This window comes from Propithecus coquereli, unplaced genomic scaffold (assembly GCF_000956105.1).
Source record: "Propithecus coquereli isolate 6110/MARCELLA unplaced genomic scaffold, Pcoq_1.0 Scaffold725, whole genome shotgun sequence".
NCBI classification, from domain to species: domain Eukaryota; kingdom Metazoa; phylum Chordata; class Mammalia; order Primates; family Indriidae; genus Propithecus; species Propithecus coquereli.
Genome location: NW_012153341.1, coordinates 799,245 through 820,874, shown reverse-complemented (window position 1 = coordinate 820,874; position 21,630 = coordinate 799,245). Strand labels below are relative to the sequence as shown.

The 21,630-nt window shown below is 47.9% G+C and overlaps 1 long non-coding RNA gene across 1 annotated transcript; it reads left to right on the top strand.

The window, feature by feature from the left end:
• The first annotated feature begins 9,434 nt into the window (after positions 1 to 9,434).
• On the top strand, positions 9,435 to 10,995 carry LOC105824238. Its single transcript, XR_001138189.1, has 3 exons — positions 9,435 to 9,587; positions 10,148 to 10,459; positions 10,893 to 10,995. It is a non-coding gene; the product is annotated as an uncharacterized LOC105824238 (long non-coding RNA).
• The last annotated feature ends 10,635 nt before the right edge of the window (positions 10,996 to 21,630 follow it).

Here is a 21,630-nt window from a genome sequence, read left to right as displayed (position 1 = left end):
ATCTAGTTAGAAAGCTATAATGTGCGAGAGTTACTTGCATTCATTATTTTCTGTGTGTATTACATTATCAAATAGAGTTACAGTTAAATTTATTTGCTACATAAACACACACACACACACTTAGAATATTTAAACACTAATGGTTTTTTAAATATGTAAAATCTCTACTGAATTCAAAAGTGAAAACAAAATAGAGATGTGTATCCAAAGATGTTTTATTTATATTCTGCCTCTACCACTCACCATTTTGATTAATTTCTTATTCTGTTTTCCTGGGTTTTTGTTTTATGCTTACACAGGTCCACCTGCTACACACACGCGTGCACAAACACACGTGACTTCTTTCTTTCTCTCCTTATTATGCAGAAGCTATAATACTATATATGCTATTTCACATCTTGCCTTTACTTAACAACATACCCTGGAAATTCAATTCATAGAGATCTTATATATTTTCATTATTTTAATTTCTTAAACATTCTTACTATGTTAATTTGCCTAGTACTGTGTAGTAGTGGATATGTCATAATTTATTCAACCTGTTTCCCATGGGTGAATATTTAGGTTATTTCTAAATACAAAATTATAAAATAATGCCATAAATACTTGGGCACATGCAGTTTTATATTTGTGGAGGCATATTTCCGGGGTAAATTCCCAGAAGCGGGATAGCTATGCCAAAAGGAAAAACACATATTCCATTTTGATAGACATTGCCAAGCTCCCCCTCATTGGTTTGTCTGAGGGATGAAAAGGCGTCATTCCCACGTGTGAGTCATCTGGCATGTGATGCCCGTCCCCCCGTGGGAGCTCCTCCTTTGGTGTACACACGTCCTACAGCCCCTAAGCTCAAAGTTCCTAAGTTCCAGTGGGTAGGCTGACTCAGTATCACCCGGGGAAGGTTTTTGAAGAAGAAAGAATTTCTGAACCCAACCTTGAAGCATGTTTCAATAGGTTTGGAATGGGGATGTGAAAATATGTATTTTTAAAATTAAAATCCCAGGGGATTCCATCTTTCTGTCGGGGTCTGTAATCACCATTGCCAAGAGTGTGGTTCTCAAACTTGACTGCACATTGGAGCCACCGCGCAAGTTCCGGAAAGTCGTGGTGCCTTGATCTCCCCTTGAGAGATGCGAGTTTCGTGGGAACGCCAGCGTGCCTCCGGGCACGGGGTCGCTCAGGGGAGAGGCAGTTCCCGCGTGCGCAGTCAAACCTGAGAATCGCTGCCCAGAGAAGAGTTTCACACGGAACTTTTGCGCAGAGCTGATGTCTGGTAAATTGGCATTATTTGCTCTGAATCTTGTGATGCCTCCTCTTCTGCTGATCACAGAGACCTCGCGGGGTCCTGTTTCTGTTTGATTCTGCCTGGCGAGGCTGCAGTCAGGGCTCGGGCCACACTCTCTGCGGCTGTGATTAGTGGCTGTGTACACCTTCGGTCAGAGCTAATGAGGACCGCAACCCAGACAGCCGGAGCACGCCTGCAGTTCCTCCGTCTCGGAGACGCTTCTCCAGGCTAAGCACTGTTTGTTTCTCATCAAGGCCGTCCTGGCCCTTCTCTTCATTCTTGCATCGATTAAATTGTATGTGTAATACAGATGCAGATATCAGACGAGTTATCCATCTATATTCCTGTATAATCCCAGTATATCCCATTTCATTAAATATATGTGACTTACAATACAATTATATAAATTACACATCTATAATTTAATGGAACGTAAGAAATTGAAATGTATGCATATACACATTAGTTGTTTACATTCCTTACGTGCCATTAAATTGCATATATTAGCGTTATGTTAATATTTATAGTAATAGTATTGTATTAAATTATATATGACTTAATGGGACGTAAGGAATGTACATACATGTATAGACACACACACGCACATACTGCAGTCCGTTTCTATTACTTACCTCTAGCAATTTTTTTCATTAACATAATTCTTCACCCATTTGTCTCCAGTCCCCATTACTTCTGCCCCCTGCCTTACGTGGGCACAGGTGTGGGCAGGAAACAGCAACTGTGAACGACGGTTGATTCAGTTGGGGGGAGTCAACGACCTCAGAGTGAAACAGCAAGTGTGGTTCATCCGCTGACAACACAAATCCAAGCTTGGATGGCCGCACAGTCGTGAAAGTTGAGGAAGGGGCAGTGTCCAGTTCCCTTCACAAGAAGCTAAACTGGTGCACATATTTGGAGGAAAAATCACTGATGTTGCAGATTCAAGTGTACAGCCGTGCAACCACTGGGAAGCTTCCAGAAGAAGACACTTTGAGCTTTCCGTAGCGAGGATTCACTAGAAAAGAAAGATGGATAAGAGCAGATGATAAAGAAAGAATATATTTTATTCACTCCATTTCATATTGCTGGGATTTTCCATGCTGAGCATTAAGGTATTACTGTGCAGATTTAAAAATAAATAAATTCATAGAGAACTGGCCAATGGACTATTATTATTAAAAATAATTCAGATTAGGATCCTATGCCATATGTTCTTGTAGTTCTTTTTTGTGCTTGCCTCACTACTCTTCATTGTTACTACATATCCTATTTTAGTGGTTGCTTTTCATGTGGGCTTGTTGTGGCTGATGCTGCTAGTTGCCTCCTAGTAAAAGGAGGAGTAGGTAGCTAGATGGAAGGGTTGAAGGCAGAAGGAAAGGAGGAGAAAGGGAAGGAAATTAGAGCCAAAGGAAACATGTGTAAAAGCCTAGCATGACACACAGAAAAGGAATTTAAGAATCTGTAGTGGGATGAAGGCTAGAAAGCAAGAACAAAAAATAATTCAGAAAAGAATTGCAAATTCTTCCTTAAACATCAAAAAAAATCTTCAACACCACTAGTTTAAAAATATAAATTGATATGTATTTTTAAACTGTTATTGAGCTAAGATCAAAATATATTTATATTCCTATAAGTTAATATAGAATGTAAATATACTTAAATATGCTTATAAATATAAATTTGAGGCACATGTAGTGAGGACGGGCATGTTTAGCAATTGTTCGTGAAAATTTAAATTGATGAAATATTCCTGATTGGCCACTTAGAAATACAAATTAAAATCTTTAAATATGTTCATACCTTTTGGACCAGAAATTTGTCTTCTAAGATTAAAGCCTAAGAAATAATTATAGAATACAACATGTATAAAGATTTGTGTTGAAAGATGTTCACTACATTGTTATTTATATTAGGAACAGATTAAAACCACCTGAATGGTCTTCAGCTGGTAAAATACATTATGGCAGCATAATATAATTAAATATATACTGTAATTAAATATTATACTACAAGTCATCAGAAATAACATGAGAGGTATTTATGAAGTAAGGAATGTTCATTTCATGGAAAAATGCACGTGATATTTTGTTTTTACAAAAAGAGCTATGGAGCTCTATTGATACTGTAATCTGTCAGTAATCCTCTGTGGTAATCTACAGGGAATGGGGTTATGGCTGGCTTTTATTTTATTGTCTGAGGCCTCTATATATCCAAATATGTGTATTGGGGAGAAAAATATAGAATTTCAAAACAAACTTGGAAGCACAAATCCACCTTCTCACTCTGCAAACTTCTCCCCGTGCGATGACGCCTGTGGCAGGATCCCCGGAGCTGAGCGGCTGGGAGAGGCTGGGTAGGGACAGAATCCAAGAGCAGATGCTCAACCTCCATCCACCTGGCGGGGGCCTCCTCCTTCCTTAGTGGTGCTTACATGGGGGTGCTTGTGCACGGGAACTGCAGGCAGACTTGAAGTTCGACGTAACCTCTTTTAGTTAAGAGCTGGGGTCAGGGTAGAAAGCCACGACTCATGTTCTCCAATTTCAGGGACATCAGGAAATAAAGACAATGGAGTCACAGTAACAGGTGGGGATGAAGGTCTTTCAAAGGATTGACCAAGTCCCAGGGTTGGCCCCAGATACCTGGGGCTTCCCTCTGAGACCCTCGCCAGCTCCCTCCAGCCCAGCAGTGCCCTGCTCTGGTCCACAGGTGGCTCTGTCCCCGCCAGGAGCAGGGAGAGTCCTGGTCTTGGTGTCAGCCATGGAAAGCCTCGGGCTGGAGCCCCAGACCTGCTCCTGCTCATCTGCCCTCCTCTGCCCCCTGCAACAAGCCCCGTCCTTTGACCTCACTGTGGCAGCCTCTTCCATCACCCTTAAATGGCCACCTTTCCTCCTCTCGTTCTTCTCAGCCCGTCTCATGCCTCGTTGTGGACAGCCCCCTGAATACCAGGGATGTCAGGACGCAGGGGAAGGAACAGGGCTGAGGACAGGGCAGCCCGGGCCTGTGCCCGGCCCCCACTCACCAGCCCAGGGTGTCGCGTGTCAGTCTCTCGGCTGGGCTGTGTATTCTCACCCGGAAAATGGGGTGTGATGCTGTTGTTTCAGGAGTCGGCAGTGGAGCACTGGCGTAGTGTTTGGCCCCAATATGGTCTATAAATAATACCATTATGATAATCACTGTTTCCAGATGAGTGTCCCATGGATGGCTCGATGTGGTGCCGGATGCGAGAAAAAAGTCCGACTGTATCGGCTGTTTTAGGAAAATGTCTCCTCCAATGTGATCTGTGGAACAAATTCATGATTATTTCCTTGGAACAGTGGGAGGATCATATGCCCAACCTTCACTTTTTAAAATGTATTTTACAAATATTTGTCAAAAGGCACCAAACACAGTTGTTTATATGACTGCATGATAATCTATTTTAGAAAAATAATCTAATGCTCATATAAGGCTCACTGTGTACCAGGTTCTATTGTAACGCTTCGTATACTTAACCCTCAGGACTGTCACTGTCTCTGTAATTTTCAGCGATGGTAAAGCATCTGCCCTGGCCCAGAGCCGCCGAGTGGCAGAACCAGGACTGGACCAGGCACTCCGGCCCACGACCACCGCACCGTCTCCCGGCCCGGGCGGCCGGAGCGAACCTCCTCGAGTCCAGACAGCATCTGCCAACTGCCCTGCTAGGGATGCTGCCTCCTGATGGACCACTGCTCCGTGTTGTGTATTTTGTCTGAATATTTCAACATTTGTTTGTGGCATTATTCAACATTTATGGTGTCTTAAATATTTATACTGTGCAAATTGGTTCCCCACAGGCCTGGGGCTGGAAGGAGGCAGTTTTATCAAAACAACAGCAATCGCAGCGACAAAGATTTTTGGGGTCCTCGAAATGTGTCTGGAACTTCTGTAGTGAAAACTTCTCAGTGGAGCGAAAGGTGCAGATTTGGTTTCTAAAATATTGAAAACAGATCAACGAATAAACAACAGCCAAGGCGAATGGTATTTTGGGGCAGCCTAAATCCCCAGCTCCCGAATATTGTGACAAGCGTAGTTGACATTTTTGCCTGTTTGTTGAGCAGGCATGGAGGAGCAGAATGTCCACATCCCTCTCTAATTAAAGCAAAACACAGACATAGATTTGGTCCCGTACCTCACGTGGGAATGAAACTCAGCAACGTCATTCCTCATTTTAGGCAGCTGTGTGTTTCAGAACAGACCCCGAAATGCACTATTCAATGAAATATTATTTGGGGGAATAAACTGCAAAATGTAAAGAGACCTGACTTTCCATTGATATATTTTATTCTCATTAGCTTTAGCATAAGCAGATTCCTCTAATTTGTGTTTTGTCCTGTAATAAAGCAGGGTGCATGGGCATTGCATTTTATCACTTATTTAAGTAATTAATTCACCTTTGAGAACTTTTTTGGTGCTATTGTCTTTAATCTAAGCCCACATTTATATTTCATGAACTCCTCTTGGTGTTCCATCAATATATTATCATTTTAAAATGTTTCATGGTCAAGTAAGTGTAGAAAATGCTGATCCAGAACTATCTAAAAATGTTTTCTTGCCTTGTAAAGAAGAGGTACAATTTTCGTTAGCTGGGACAATTCCACCGTCTGTTTTGATCTCTGATTAACAGTGGCATGAGATGGCCAATAGACATATACATGATTAAGAAAAGATCCCTCAAAGAAAGTGGTGATTTGGGTCCCAGCCTTGGGGAGATCAGAAGCTGCTGAGGGTTTGGGCAGAGGAGAAACAAGAACTGACTTTGTTTTCAAAAGGACGTCTGGCTGTGTTGGAAAGGAGCATGGGACGGCGCACATACAGGCATGAGGGAGGCTGCTATGACAATTAGGAAGGAGAGGACGATGACTTGGTCCATGGAGGCAGCAGGGACGGTGATGAGAAGTGATCGGAGGATGGATCAGGTCTGAAGTGCGGCAGTGGCTGCAGATTGGAGGCGAGGGGGTGAGAGGAAGGGTGGCGTTCAGGACACCTCGCGATTGTTCGCCGAAGCACCTGGAAAGATGAAGTTTCCATTTGCTAAGATGAAGAGGACTGTGGTTGAATTTTAGCATCAAAACTTCAGTGGGAACATTCTGAGTTGCATCTTAGCCATCAGACTGCGGGTGCCAAGTAGGAACCCGGATTGTGAGGGGGAGGGACTGGCCAGAGCTGTAAGGTTGGGGTTGTCGGCATATAGGTGATTTGCCAATAAACTGGATGAGATCCCTTAAGGGGTGGCTCTCAAACTAGACTGCACCCAGGAACCACGTGGGAAGCTTCAGAAACATATTGACGCCCCTGCCCCACCCAAGAGATTCTGATCGAATTGATCTGTGGTGCACTGGGAGTGCTCAGAGCTCCCCAAGTGACTCTGATGTGCAACTGAGGCCGGGAACCCCTCCACAGGAATGCAACAGAACAGAGACGTGGACAGAACTGAGCACGGAGCCCTGCGCGTGCCAAGACCGTGAAGCTGGGGACATGAGGAGCCAGCGGAGGAGACTGAGGCATATCAGCAAGGAGGGAGGAGGGTCCGGGAATGCTGTGTCCCAGGACCCGAGAGAAGGGAGGACGTCACACTCAGACGCTGGGTACAAAGGTATGAAATGAGGCTGGAGACAGACCAGTGGGTTCGGTCAGGGAGAGGTGGACAGTGTCCGCCATACACACTGTCTGGTGAGAGGCAGGGATGGAGGCAGGATTGGACAGGCTCCATGGGGAAGCGGGCCAGGGGCACTGGATGCAAGCACAGGCAACTCTTCAAGGAAAATTAATATAAAGGGAGCAAAGAAAAGTGGGGAGGAAGGGGCTGTAAGGATTGTGTCCGTTTCTTTAGGTTTAGACGGGAGTTATGCTGCCAGTAGATATACCGGTATAAGGATCCGAAGGAGTGAAGACACTTGATGAGCTGCTAGAGCCGTGTTGTCCTGGGGCCTTTGGAAGGCGAGAAGCCCAGACTCAGGGTGGAGGGATGGCCGTGGACAAGAGCCTGAGCAGGTGACCCAGAGCAGCACCAGGGAGGGCGGGGCGTGGGGTCTGGCTGCGAGGTGATGGCAGGACATGGAAGTCCCCTCCTGCCTGTGGCTGCATTCCTAGGAAAAAAGGAAGCGAGATCTTCTGTGAGGGAGGATGGAGCCAGGCATATCTGCTTCAAGGACAGGAAAGCAGCCGTGGCACGGCCACCTAGGAGGACTGGGGAGCAAGCGTCAGAGTGTTTGCAGTGAGGCCGAGCTGGAGCGCCCCTCAGCATCACGGGCACGCTGGCATTGCTGTGGCTCACCGCAGGCTTTCTCTGTGGCAAGGGCTGCTGGCCAGGGGACCACCCCTTGTGAACCAAGCTGGGGAGCTGCAGAAATCTGCCAGGTGCACCAGGGCTCTCTTGAGATGAACTCATGGGTTCCAGTCACTTCCAGGTAGCCTGGTTGTGTTTTCCTCCAGGTACCTTGAGCTGTGGATGTGCACGTGGAAAAAAGAGTTGAATCCGACCAATCGGGACCTGGCCAGGTGAGGTCAAGGAGAAGGGACAGACTCTTTAGGAAGCTTTCCTTAACAACTAGATGAAGACAGCTCACCATTCATAAGGACTTTATCAAGAAGGGCTGGGCAGTAACATGCACTCACTTGTACACTGAGCAGCACTGCTTTGCAGCAGGTAGAAGAAGGCATACCAGCACCAGCCAGTAGTAATCCCTGGGAATTGCTGGGTTCTATTGGAGTTTTCTCGGACTTCATCACCCGTGCAAAGATTGTGTGTTTATATGCGTATGTAGATGTGCATCTGCCTATTACAGTTTTCCATGACACACTCGTTACGGGAGAATCATGTATAGCCCCAAATTTACGTGTCTGAGTTTGATTTCCTCTGCTGATAAAGTGCAAATGATGATGCCACTTCAGGGGCGCGTAGCGATCTGGAAGCTAATGTTTGTGGAAGTGCGCAGCTGAGTATGCGGAAGGTGGCGGATGCGCACACAGCTAGGTCACATGGTTATATTCCCTGACATCACTCTGGGTCTTGCTCCCTGGGGGTCTTGACCAGCTTGCTCAGCAGCATCGGAAGGTGGAAAACGTTTAGGAGAGGGCTGCAGCTCTCCACCTGCTCCTGCTCAGGAAGCCAACGGCCGCGGAAGAGAGGAGAGGACCTTCCGGGAGATACATGCATATACGGTTAAATGTACATGTGTGTGTGTACCTTTTGTTTACATGTGTGAATATATTTCACATTTACTAGAGGTATATCACCAATAAATTGTGTCTAACTTGCAAATGATCAAGATATCTTTTTAGGTTTTAGATGAGAAATGGATATTAAATTCTACCTCAAACATGCAGTTTCTGGTAAGTTCATTTTGGACCTTCAGCTCTCTCCTGGTGAGACGCCATTAACTGTCAGACAGGTGTGGTGCCAGCGTCACCGCCTGACTTCTTAATGAATCTCCCATAAATCTGGGCTATTCAGTAGATGTCACCTTGATAACCACTGAGAATGAATATCAATGCTGTGTAGAGTTCTACTGGAATGTGACTGTAACCACCAAATGGCTTCTTCCTTGTCCTGCTTGCAGAAAAACTGGCACTTCAAGTGCTCCTAATGGCTAACTTGAGAATCTGAGATGATTATCATGCTTATTGTCAGGGAATTAAGACATAAAATCCTCCGAGGGCATAATTTATGCATCAGAGAGCTAATTCTTGATTATTCATTCCCTTAAATTTACAACTAAATTATTTCTTCTGAAGTCACCTTTGTGGCATTTGGTCTTGGATCTGTAATGTTCAACTTTAAATACCCATGAAATCCTTCCACCTCCCCTCCGTCCCTCCTCCCCGTAAGACCTGAGTGCTGCGTAGTACACGTCTGGCCGTGGGGGTGTGGCCTGGAGTTGGGATCTGAGAGGACTCGATGTTCTCTGTGTGAGAAGTGACTGGGAATCCCACAGTGCTCCAGGACTATCAGGGTTGGTTTGTTGCTAACTGGACAAGACCAGGAGGCCCCAAGAAGACAATTGCGGAGGACAGGAGCACACTGGGCTCTACACTAGCCTCTTTCTCTCTGAATCAAATGCTGTCACACCTTGTCATGAAACTATTTTACAATGAACTTTTCTAACATTTTGTCTTAGTGATGCCTGTTCCTTCAAAAATCCATTCTGAGAAGCTGCCTTGATGGAATGTTGTGTCTCTTCTCCAGTGATTGGATAGAGACATTCATGCACAAGAGGAAAGTTGTTTTATGCAAGTTGCAAACCCTGCTAATAAGACTGAAGGGAAGGGGAGGCCCTTTTCAAAGGTAAGTAAAAGGAGAATTACCACGTTCTTTTATTGCAAAGAACTGGCTGTGGGGATTTGCACTTATAAGCACAGGAATGATAACATTTAATCACAAGAGTTGCGGCCAATTGTTTTATTGCTTCCAATTATTCACTTCTCTCCCTGTAACAGGACTACACTTTCCTGCCCCCGTTGACACCATTGGCCCCAGGCCTGTCCACCGGACTTGCTTTGCGTAACGGAGTGTGAGTGGGGCTGGCGGATTCCATCCTCCTGGCTGGGGTGTAGAGTCCCACACAATGCCCCAGTCCTACGCCGGGCTCGGGTCTCACTGCACTTTTCCACCCACCCCTGGCCAGAGAGAGAAGACGAATGGAACAGAGCTGCAGATGCCCATGGGTGACATGGGCCAGGCTAAGCCTATCATTGGTGGCCACTTGGATTCTGTTTATCATTATAGCAACCCCAACAGAACAATAAGATTAATTTCTATTAAACCAGGCATTGTTTCTAAGTGTTTCTTGTATTCATTCACTCAGTCCTCACAGTAGCTCTGTTATTATTCCTATTACATTTTAGAAATGAGGAGACGAGAGCATGGAAAGCTTCCCTTGCCCAAGTGACCAGGCAGCAAGGGGCAGAGCCGTCGTCACAACCCAGGCTGGAGGGTGCAACATCCACGATCTTAGCCACCAGCCTGTCCGTTGAGGCAGGACAGGACAGCTGCTGGAACAAAGTGCTGTCTCCCCCTTGGACTCCTCCAAATACAAGGGATGATCTCCTGAGACGGGCAAAGTCCCTGGCAGATGAAGGAAGGAGCTGGAAAGCCAGAGCCCAGGACCCAGCCTTGAGTCTGGGACTTGCTTTGTACCCTAAACCACCATGACCAGGGTGAGTGACAAAGGGAACTGAACGATGGGAAACCTGTAGGTTTTCCTAAGAGAACTTTCCTATCAAGAACTTTGAAGTTGAAAATAAAGTTCACTGGGCACATGTGGCAAAGAAAGTTACCAAAGTGTAATCGGGTGTTTTTTCTTTTGCTAATTGATGAGTTTGTAATAAGATTTTTCATCCCAATAAAAAAAGCTCTTAGTTTTTAAACTAAACTTTTTATTTTAGAATAATTTTAGATTTACATAAAAACTGCAAAACAGTGCAGAGGGTTCCTGCATGTGTAGACCCAGTATCCCCAACATTAACATCGTACATGACCGTGGGACACTGGCGAAAACTAAGAAATTGACATTGGCATATTACTGTTAACTAAACTCCAGGCCTTGTCAGATTTCATCAGGTTCTCCAGTAACGTCGTTTCCTGTTTCAGGATGCGGTTCAGGGTCCCACTTTACTGTTCGTCCTTTTGACTCTGGGTTCTCTCGCTGCTCTGTGGACACGTGGTGGGTTTCTAGAGAAAAAGCCAGGAAGAGTCTTCCACCAACTTATTAAATATGGCATCTGCCCAGGTAAGCACGTGCTCATGGCCGGGTGCTCCCTGCAGGCCCCTGTCTCTCCCCAGATTCTGGGTCACTTGCTTTTCGACCTTAGTTCTCCAATGGGTTCAAGACAAGTACGCACTTGCCGTGTATCCAGCTATTCTTCTTGTAAGAATGGGAGCAATACTTATTCTAGCTCCTCCCAAAGTATGTCTTTGGTCCAGAAATGTCAGTACTGGGGAACTTATTTTAAGGTAAGTGGACAGATGCTAAAGATATAGGTTGAAAGTCCATCATCAAAACTCCTTATAATAGGAGCGAACTAGAAACAACTTAAATGTTTACGAGTGAGAGGCTAGAGAAATGAACTGTGGTGCAGATGTACACGTGCAGCTCTGTGCCACTCACAACCATGTGCAGTGCTGTGACCATCAACACGGACGATGCCTCCAAACTGTGTGCTTATCTCGCAGCCCCATCACACGCACCGAGCGAGTGCGTGCGAAAGACGTGCATGTGGTATTTGCGGAGGGCGGGAAATGTAACCGAGTCCCCCTCCCCGAAATGCTAAGAACACTTGCCAATTGATGGTGCGATTTTACAGAATACATGTTTTTCATGTCGTTTTAGAATGCGTATTTGGAAATGAGTGTGTTTAAAATGAATGTATGTAGAAAAAAAGCAATTTTCATTTTCAAAAGGAGGGAAGGCAAAGCCTGTTATTATTCTCATTTCAGGCGCAGCCTGCACAGGACTTGAGCACACCTCGCAGTGCCGCGCGGACGAGCACATTCTAATTGCAGGAAATGTACCTACGAGCAATTTAATAGCCTCTTGGCACAAGGTTCCAAAGGCAAGCTGCGGAAGGCGAGGCCAGGCAGCACCGTTTTTGCAAACACAAGCTTAGAGTCTGCAAGACCTTGGTTCAAAATATTGTTTTCCCGCTTAGCAGCCAGCAGCTTTAGGTAAGTTATGTAAATTCTTGGACTTTCAGTTTCCTCATCCCTAACTAGTGGGCACAAAATTTTCCTCCTGAGATTATTGTGAAGATAACAGCCCTTAGCATAGTACCTGGCACATGGTAAGTGCTCAACAAAGGTGCAGTGAGTTCTGCGTGTTGTCAGTGCAGTTTGCAAGATGATGATGAGCTTTTCCTCTACAGCACGGGTTTCCTGGCTGGATCTCTGACTTGTTCCCTTCTGAAAACTTAGGAAAACCCTCCATCAGGGCCCTTCCCTGTGCCGTGAACGTGGCTTTGACCCTTCCACACCTGCGCAGTGGAGCATCCTCCTGCCACAGGCTCAGCGTAGAGAGTCGGGGGCACGGCCTCCTCCATGGCTGCACAGTGTAAGACCCAGCTGGGGAATAAACACCCTTAAACATCCTTAATTTTCTCCTCTATAGAAAGGAAGGTGACAGATTCAAGCCCTTCCCCAGTGTATCAATTAAACCCAACAAAACTGCTTCAGGAGGCGAACAAGGCAGTGAGCAGGCTCTGGCTTGGACCCTTCAGCAAAGCCGCTGTTGACCGTGAGGGTGTTGGCAGCACAAGGCGGCTGAAAGGCGTCCTACAGAGGAGGCTCGGGGGTCGGGTTTCATCGTCACAGGCGTTCCCAGCACCGCCGCCCCTCCCCTCCGTCCTGCATCTCACGCTAGTGCGTCCAGCGCATTCGCGATGGAAGTCACGTTCCAGAAAACAAATTAGACAAGTCACGTTTGCAGAATATGGCTCAAATATTGTCATTTTATTCTTTTCCATTTGAAGCCCAAGCAGCTAGGAGAGACAGCAGGGTATGTGGTTGGCTAATTTCCACACTACTCACAAGTTAACTGGTTCTTTCTGCAGCTACAGATTCACCCTTTCGGCATCTGTAAAGCCCTCGCTGAAGCAAGTAGGAAACACAGACCACTGTCCTCACCTTCTGGATTTTCTGGCCCAAAAGAGTGGATCAGATCACCTTAGGTGGAGCCGTTATGTGACAGCTCAGCTGAGCATGAGTAGAGCCAACATGCGTGACATGGCTGGGAGGACGTCACAGCAGGAGGCGGGATGCCTGCCCTAGATCACCAGGTGGCTGCGTGACCCGTGGCAGGCTGAGCCTCAGTACCCTCCTCTGTGAAGCGCCTGCAGTCTTAATGCGCAGGGTGCAGCCCAGGTTCCGTGGATCTCCCACACCACTGCAGGGCTGGCTTGGGAGGGCTCAGGGCACGCAGGGTGTCACTCTGTTGCTGCTGCTTTAAGCTGGAAGCAGGTGGCATCCTGGGGGCTCTAGGTCCCCGTGAACTTTCGGCAGGCCCTGAAGGATGTAGAGTGACATCCGTGGCGGTGGAAGTTCAGCCAGGTCGGGGCAGTGAGGCCAGACTGCCTCCGAGGCTGTGTGGCAGCGGAACGGACGCCTCTGAACGGTGGTGGGTGGTGGGAGGGGCGGGTTGACGGAGGCCATCGGACGCAGCATAACAAGTGTGGCGCAGGGCAGTGGCTGCCAGGGGCTGTCAAAGCAAACCATGCCCTAGAGGCTCAGGGCTGGTCCGGAGAGCGACAGCCAAGGCCAAGGCCGTGGGAAGTGGGAGACGACCCTCACTGGAAACGTCTGGGTTTGGGCAGCAACAAGGAAGGGAGACTGTGCATATTGGATTTGTCCTAAAAGCAGGCACTTCCAAAAGCACTGTGCCTGTCACAAAATGAGATCGTCAACAGAGAAAATACATGTCAACTGAAGCAATGGGTGAAGAGAAGCCTTCAGGATGCTCACGGACTCTGCTCAAAATCTCACAGCGTCTAACTGGAAGGGAAACACAACAGAAAGGAAGTCATGTGAGATTTGACTCTCCATTAGTGTTTTAAACACACTCCATCATAGAAGGCAGAAAACCTCAAATATTTAAAAATGCTAAGGCATTTTTCCCCTCAATTTTCTTCCATCAATCCCTTCCAAAAAGTCTGCTGTCAGAGGCTCAAAAAATTATGCCTCTCTTTTTAAACCGGCAGAAAGGGAAGGGTTGCTCTCAGAAGCTTCTGCAGCCAACACCAATACTGTCAGAGATGAAAAAATCGATGAATCAAAGGCTGTTCCAAGTGTCTTCCAATTCTGATGCAAAACCCTCTTTCTGCACGATGAGCCCACTTAACTGACAAGATAGTAACTTTTTCGTTTTCTTAGGAGGTGCCTTGCACCAGCATCTTAAAATCATTAACAGAGACGGGATGAGAATGTTCGTTAAAGGTGGCGAGGAAATTTAGACGAGACCTAAAACCACCGTGATGAGAAAGCACCTAATCAAAGCGATCAGAGGCAGGGCCGCTGCTCCTGCCAGGATGCGGCAGGGAGGGGCCTGCCCAGATAAGAGCTTAATTAGGGCTGTCAGTCACTCTAATTGCCTGCGATGAAATGGCATGAGCCAGCAGAGCCGGGCAGTGGCCCCGTGACGGGCCTGGCTCCATCGATTGTGAACTCGGGACCAGTATCACGAGCCTCACCGGTGACGGGCAAAAGACACTGATGTCCGTTCCCAGACCATTTCCATCAACACCTGCCCGAATCATCTGCTTTCTCCAAACAGCAAACGCTTTATCATCATCACATCGTGGGCTGGAAGACACTTCCAAATAGCCTGTGTTTGATGTCCATGTTTCCGATGCGGGACGAAGGCTGCGGATTTCGATTATTAATAAGCAAACCTCTTGCGATCAGCTATGAGCGATTGGCTGCCTGCTAACGGTAAGTGTTCCTCATCTCTGGGATTTCTCCAACACCCCGCGCTTGGTGGCCCGCACTCCCTCAAACTGCCCACTGGGTGTCTGCTGGGGGGTGTTTCCCTCTGAGGAATTTTCTTTTCCTTCCAAAACCACCGTTCTACCTTTTCCCAAGAAATTCCCTCATTACTATCATCTCTCTTGTCTGCCCTGAGCTCCTTTCTTCCAAATATAACCCAAGCTTGGGGGTGTGGGCCCACTTCAAATCCTTTTAGGGGACCCCTCCCTCATGCTCCCCCTCCCTGCCTCACCCCCCGGGGGTGCTCTCTCTGCTCATTGCACCCCCCACCTGCATCTGACAGACCCTGCCCAGGGCCATCTGACTCCAGCTGAGTGACCTCCTCCTCAAAGGCAATTATCTGCGCCTGCTCTGTGTCTGCGGTCCCCATGCTTTCTGTTAAAGCACACTGTTTCAAACATACTTTTTAAAATACAGAGTAGACGCTCAGGAAATGTTTATTGGGTCAACGGGATCGCATGTCGCTGGGCAGAATAAGAAGGCCCAGGGAGGGGCACTGCCAAGCATCTCAAGTCCCCTGTTTGCATGTGCCTGGCTTTGATAGGGTACCGAATAAGGCAATAAAAATGTTAATCTTCTCAGACCCGCCTCTGCCTTATGGAGCCTCCGAGGCTGTGGCAGCAATAAAGGTAGGTGGAGAAGTTAAAGGGGAAAACATAAATTAGGTCAGGAGAGGATAAAGAGATGGATTTTCAATAGGCTTCAACCTTCAGAGATAGGAGGGCCTAAATTAAATGGATCATACAAAATTCAATAAACAAGGATTGTAGATGGCAGATAATTTATCCCATTATAATTTGAATTAAGCTGGAGCATCAATAACGCCCCTGACCTGAAGGTTATTAAGAGACAGCCAATAACAGGAACTGAACCAGCACATGCTGTAGATTATTGCTAAGAATTTAGGGCTCAGGCATTTAAGACTGGGGGACTGATTGCCTGGAAGATAAATTTCATCCTTGGAGCAGACCACGGGAGGATTAGCAACTGGTGGTGTCCCCCAGCCACCAGCCTGCAGCCCACTCACGTGTGGCCAGGACGGCCTGACGTTCCCCGCTTGATGAAACTCTAGGCAGGTTTCTTCCTATCAGCCCCAGACATCCCTTTTCTCAGAGCATTTACTTTAGAAAACTTGTGGTTATAAATTCTTTTTCTACCCCTTTGAGCTGTAAATCTTCTCCCAGGCTCTTGCCCATTTTACAGCCGACGGAATGTCTTTCTCAAGGACCCAGGGCCATCCCTGTGAGATGCGACGACAAAGCAGCGCGCAGTCCGACCTCCCGGCGTCTGCAGGGGAACAGGAGCCCCCCTGTCACGGGCGCACGCGGGCAAACACAGGTGCCTAATCACAGAGAGGAACGTTTGCAGGCCCACGGACCGCTTCTGCTGGTCGCATCCCGCGCCAGCCTCCCTCCGCTGCCACCCTCCTGTCTTGCCCGCTGGCTCACTCAGCGCACACCCTCCTGCCTCTGTCTTCTTGGAGCTGCTCAGTCTCTGTCCCCTGTTGCAGTGGTCTTCACTAAAGTCTTCCCGGCCTGTTTTGCTTTGTCCTGTCCAGTTTTTACTTTGCCACGTGTCTGGAGACATCCGTGGACCTGGACTAAGCCAAGGTCGCTCAGCCGTCCTGAGTATATAACACGTGTGTGCGAGCTGGTTAATCCAAGCGGCTTTCTGTCTGCGGCAGATGACTGTGATCAAACATGGAAATCAGACCATTAGCTAACAGGCCCAGCGAATCTCAAAAAATCTGGTTTGGTGGAAGTTCAGTTCCGGGGCCATGTTCTTCTCCGTGCGGGTCTGATTCCACCCTCCCTAATATCTGGTTTGTATTAGTCCCCTTAGCCATTTGGTTTTATGGGACTTTCGCTGTTCGACACCATTTAGGCGTAATACCAGCAGTCTGATTGCATCTTAACAACAGGGACACATTTGCAGTCTTCTGAGCTCTTTCCTACACTTGTTCTTTGTTCTTCCAAGAAACCATCCTTCCCCATCATTCTCTCCCCTGGCCAGAGAAAATGCTATTGTCTCCATTCCATCGATCAGGAAGTGTGGCATTAGTGGAGTCTTGCCCAAAGTCACATGCGTGGACGGTGCCAGAGCTGCGATTCTAATCCAAGCAGTCTGCACCATTTCAGGGCAGAATGTAGCAAGGATTTAATTTTATAAATTAGGATTCCCAAGGTGAATGTAATCACAGAAAGTGTATCTAGAGAATGGGCTGGGCAGCTGGATCGAAACAGTTTCCTGAGGGACCAGAGGGGACTTCTGCTGGAAGGAGACCCGCCCTGGCAGAAGATAGGGAGGGAGGGGCTGGGCACCGCGCGTGCCCAGAGCGAGCATGGCGTTGGTTGGGGGCTGAGTGGGGGATGGTTTATGACAGGACTTTTGAACCAGCCACCTCACTGAATCTTGCAAGATTTCAGGCCCCCCCTACTGTGCTTCACCAAGGGGACCATGCCATCCCCTTCTAACGACAGGACGTCACTTAACCTTGAATGCCCCTGAATGCCCAGGGGAGGCTCGTTGGCGACCGCACTGGCACGGCTGCAATGACTGGCGGAGGAGTCTTGCCTGTGAGCACAGACGCGTGCCCATCCATCGCGGACTGCAGGAGATTCTTGCAGAAGGACTTTCCAGGGAGCTGAAGGGAGGACACAAACCACTGTCGATGGGGCTGCCGTCGCTACCATCTCTCCTTCTGTACTCACCAGCCAGCGGGGGCGGGCGAGGCCCTGGCATCTCTCCATCAGCTTATTCGCCCCCTTCTTCCCCCAGAGCGGGAGACACCCACATCAGTTCTCTGGCTGCCTCTCCCAGGGGTTTCATCCAACTCCCTGCTTCTCACGTGCTGCCTTCCCAGGCGCTGGGTGGCGTCGGATCTGCCCATAGAAGTCTTGAAATCTGCCAGGAGAATTGTGTGTCACTCGGTGAAACTATTACCTGTTCATTTGCTAAGAGAAAATTAAATTATTCAGCTCGCAATAACACAAGCAGCATCCCAGCCGTAATAGTGGAGTAATTGTTTTACAATTAATGCGTGCCTGGAATGCGCGTTACCAGCTCATTTTAATAATGTGCGCATTGAGTTGCTTACTTTTTTTCCAAAGAGGCAATTCAAGTAAGTAATTCAGTGGTAGAAATAAACTATGAATTTAATTTATATGTTCATTAATTGTACAATTAAACTGAATACTAATTGACTGTAGAATTATAGCTAAATGGGACACTGGACCGGGGTAATTAGTTCTTGTTCTGTTTTTCATTGTGCACATAATTTTTGGTGGCCTCACCATACCCAATTAGATTTTGTTTGGCTTTATTGGAGCATAAATCATTCTTCTAGCACAAAGATTTAATCCTTATAATACGACTGGTGTGTTACTCTCCTGTCGCAAAAGGTTATCTCTTTAAGAGAAAGGACATCTGACTCTAGTCACAGGGACCTGGAGGACGCCAAGCCCCTCTGTGATGTCAACACGTGCTCTGTGGCAGGAGCGCAGAGATGGACAGGTCAGCCGCGACAGCTCCTGGATTCTGCGAAGGGTCCCCCTGGGAGGGGCCGGGGTTCTGCACGGTGTGTTCGCCACCCGTACGGTTTTCATTCACAATTAATACCCAGCACTGCCATGTTTTAAGATGCTAGAGAGGACAAATGCCTGGGAAAAGCACATATGCAGGGAACAAAATATGTTTTCGTGGGAACAGAAAGGCCCTGCAGTCCACACACAGCTCTGTCTGGCCGGGACGGCTCCGGCACGGGCTCTGCCTCGCTCTGACTTCATTAGCCGGAGGGTCCAGTTGCTCATGGCTAATTCCTGGTTCGATTCTAAGACATACCTAGGCCTGGTTTGCTTTTCCCAGGTGCTCAGAAATAGCAGAATCAAAGGGGAAAATACGAAATGCCGGCTCCCTTAGGATGGATGGAACTTACCTTTCCGCATACCTGGTGGAGGTAAGCCCCAGGTCGCAGAGACTCTGCAGGGTGGCCGTCCCCACGCTTCCTGATGCACCCAGGTCTCCCAGGGTGCAGAGGAGCTTGTTAGAATTCACCTTCCCAGACAGAGGGGGCTCTCGCATGACACTAAAGAATCTTAAACTTCAGGACTCGTCTTGGGCACAGTCCCCTTCCAGGCAGTGTGGGGAATTCCAAAACTGGCCTTCGAGAGGCCAGACCTGGCATAAAGCCAGGTGTGAAACCAGGCTCCCTCTTGAGACCTTCTTCTTAACACAGGGCTTCTGTCTGACCACATTTATTCCAGTCATTGCACAGATACAGAGGCGTGTTCTGGCGTCGTCAAGGACGCAGCAGAGAACGAGGCAAACCCAGACCCTGTCTCACGGAGCGTGGCGTGCGGCCTTCAGCTGGGACTCGGGGACCCAGAAAACGAGTCTGCGCCAGTGAACTGTCCAGGACCAGCTGTGAGTCTCCTCTGCCTGCCCTGGCACAGCTGGGGGGAACCAAAACGGCCTCAGCCTCCCGGGGCTGCTGTGACAAATTGCACCATCTCGGTGGTTTAAAACAAAAGCAATTTGACATCTTACAGTTCTGGGGGCAGAAGTCTGGAGGCTCCAGGGAAACTCTGTTTCCTTGTCTCTTCCAGGCTCTGGAGGCCACCTGCACACCCTGGTTCACGGCCCCTTCCTCTGTTCAAAGGCTCCGATCACAGCGCTCCCCTCCGCCGCCTCCTTCCTCTCCTTGTGACGACGCCTGTGGTCGCCGCGCTCACCAGACCGCCCAGGGGAATCAGCTCAGCTCGGGACCCTTAACTGAATCACGTCTGCAAAGGCCTTTTTGCCTGTAAGTTGACATTTGCAGGTTCCCAGGGTTAGGATGTGGGCGTGGGGGGAGCATTATTCTGCCAACCACACTCCCCATGGGGAAAAGCTGTGAAATATCATCTGTGTCTCGGACTTTAAGAAAAGACGCTCTTTCCGGGAGGCTTTAAAGTACTTGGCGTCCACCGTCCATTGCACCCGCCAACCTGCTCTCAGGCGACACTCAAGTGGGAAAGGGGGCGCCCGGGCGACTGCGAGTGCCCCAGGGCAGAAGTCCTGCCTGCCGCCGGGGGAGCTCGTGGCGGAGCAGAGGTTTGTGCTCTGCTTGGTGGTTGCACGGTTCAGACCACACAAAGGCAGACTCCCAGGGAAGCTCACCGAGGTGGCAATGGAAGTTGGGAGGATGAGATTAAAGGGGGAGATTTAATCCAGGGAAGGAGACATTGCTCAGAGCATCATTTGCTTTGCCGTAAAGTGACAAGATGTGACAGGGTCTCCAACCAGAACACTTCCGGAATGACGAGTCTGCATGCAATGCACGAGTGTGCACGAAACAAAGCCCAGCAGCTGGCCGGTGTTGTTCCTGAGGGTCGACGACTCAGAACTGAACAAAGAAGAACACAAGCCTACCCCTCACAAATCCGCTGCTGGCGTCCACCTGCCGACGCGCCTGTCCCCTCTCTACTGCTCGGACTTTTCTTCTTCTCCATTTTGTTCCTGAGGATGGGTCACCTTTTCATACACGGTGTGACTTACTTATTTCTTTTATCATCTCTCTCCCCACAAGATCAGAAATCTTGTCTTTTGTTCTGCATCCCAATAACTAGAGAATCTCCTGATACGTAGAAGGCGGTATTTATAGAATGAACGGTTTGATTAGTATACTGTATATATTTGGCACAGGGAAATACTCTCTTTATTATAGTATTAAAGCTGGGTTCTTATAGCTATTTGGAGAAGAAAATTTGTGAAATGTGTAAATCAAGCTGGGGATTCTTCAGGACTCTCTGGACTCCCCGCAATGAAGCCAAGCGAGGGGAGTTAGAGACGGGGCTGGTCCGGGTCCTTCCCTAAGTGAGTTTCCCCCAGGTTTCCACTGGATGTCTATGAAGGCAAAGAGAGAAATGGAAGGTTTGAGAGGCTTTCACATAATACTAATGAAAAAGTTGAATATATGCTATTATAAATGGAGAATTATAGATAAGAAAACCCTTGCTAAGAATGATAGATATTTCTAAGGAAAATACCAGAGCTGCCAAAAATAGAATGAATCATTAATGACGTAATTACAGAAAGATTGCCAGGACCATAACAAAGACCTGAGAATACAGGCAGAAAGGATTCACCAAATTTCAAGGAAAGTCAGTAAAAATGGGCCAAATTTAGACACATTTTGTCAAGTACTTAAAATAATGAAATAAAGATAACTGCAAGACACTAGACCATTTTCAGCAAGAGAAAAATGTGGCTACAGAAAAGCAACATAGCGTGGTCTCAGCTTGCTGTTTGGCCACAGCCTGCACGCAGGAACCAGCCCCGCGGCTGCAGAGTCGCTGACGAGGAAGAGGCGTCCAAGGACCTCACGGCCAGCGTGTGGGGCCGAGAGCGCGACACCCACGTGCTCGTGACATTCACCCCCAGATGTGCGAAAGTGTCACAAAATGTCAGCCTCGATAGGAGATAAACTTATTAATCCAAGATATCATTGGAGTCTTTGAAAAACATATTAGATAAGCACCCAGCACCCGACCCCGTGCACCACACTGTTGAATGCAGGACGGTTCTCAATGCCGAACCATCACCCGTGCCCGGAGATTCTGACTCTGCTCTGCAGCCAGGCCCGAGAACAGCCCTAACAGCCAATGAACGACTATTAAATGAAATAACCGTATCATAAATTATTTTCTGTTTTCTATAGAGTGGAAAATGTGCCATAATGTGAAGTCGACTGCATCTGCCCCATAGGGACTGGGGGAGCAGTCCCCTTCTTTCTTCCTTTTGCATTTTCCAGATTTCTGAAAGACATTCTTTTCACCAAAAACAGCAACAAAAGCTTCCTATAAAGAGAAGAGCCCAG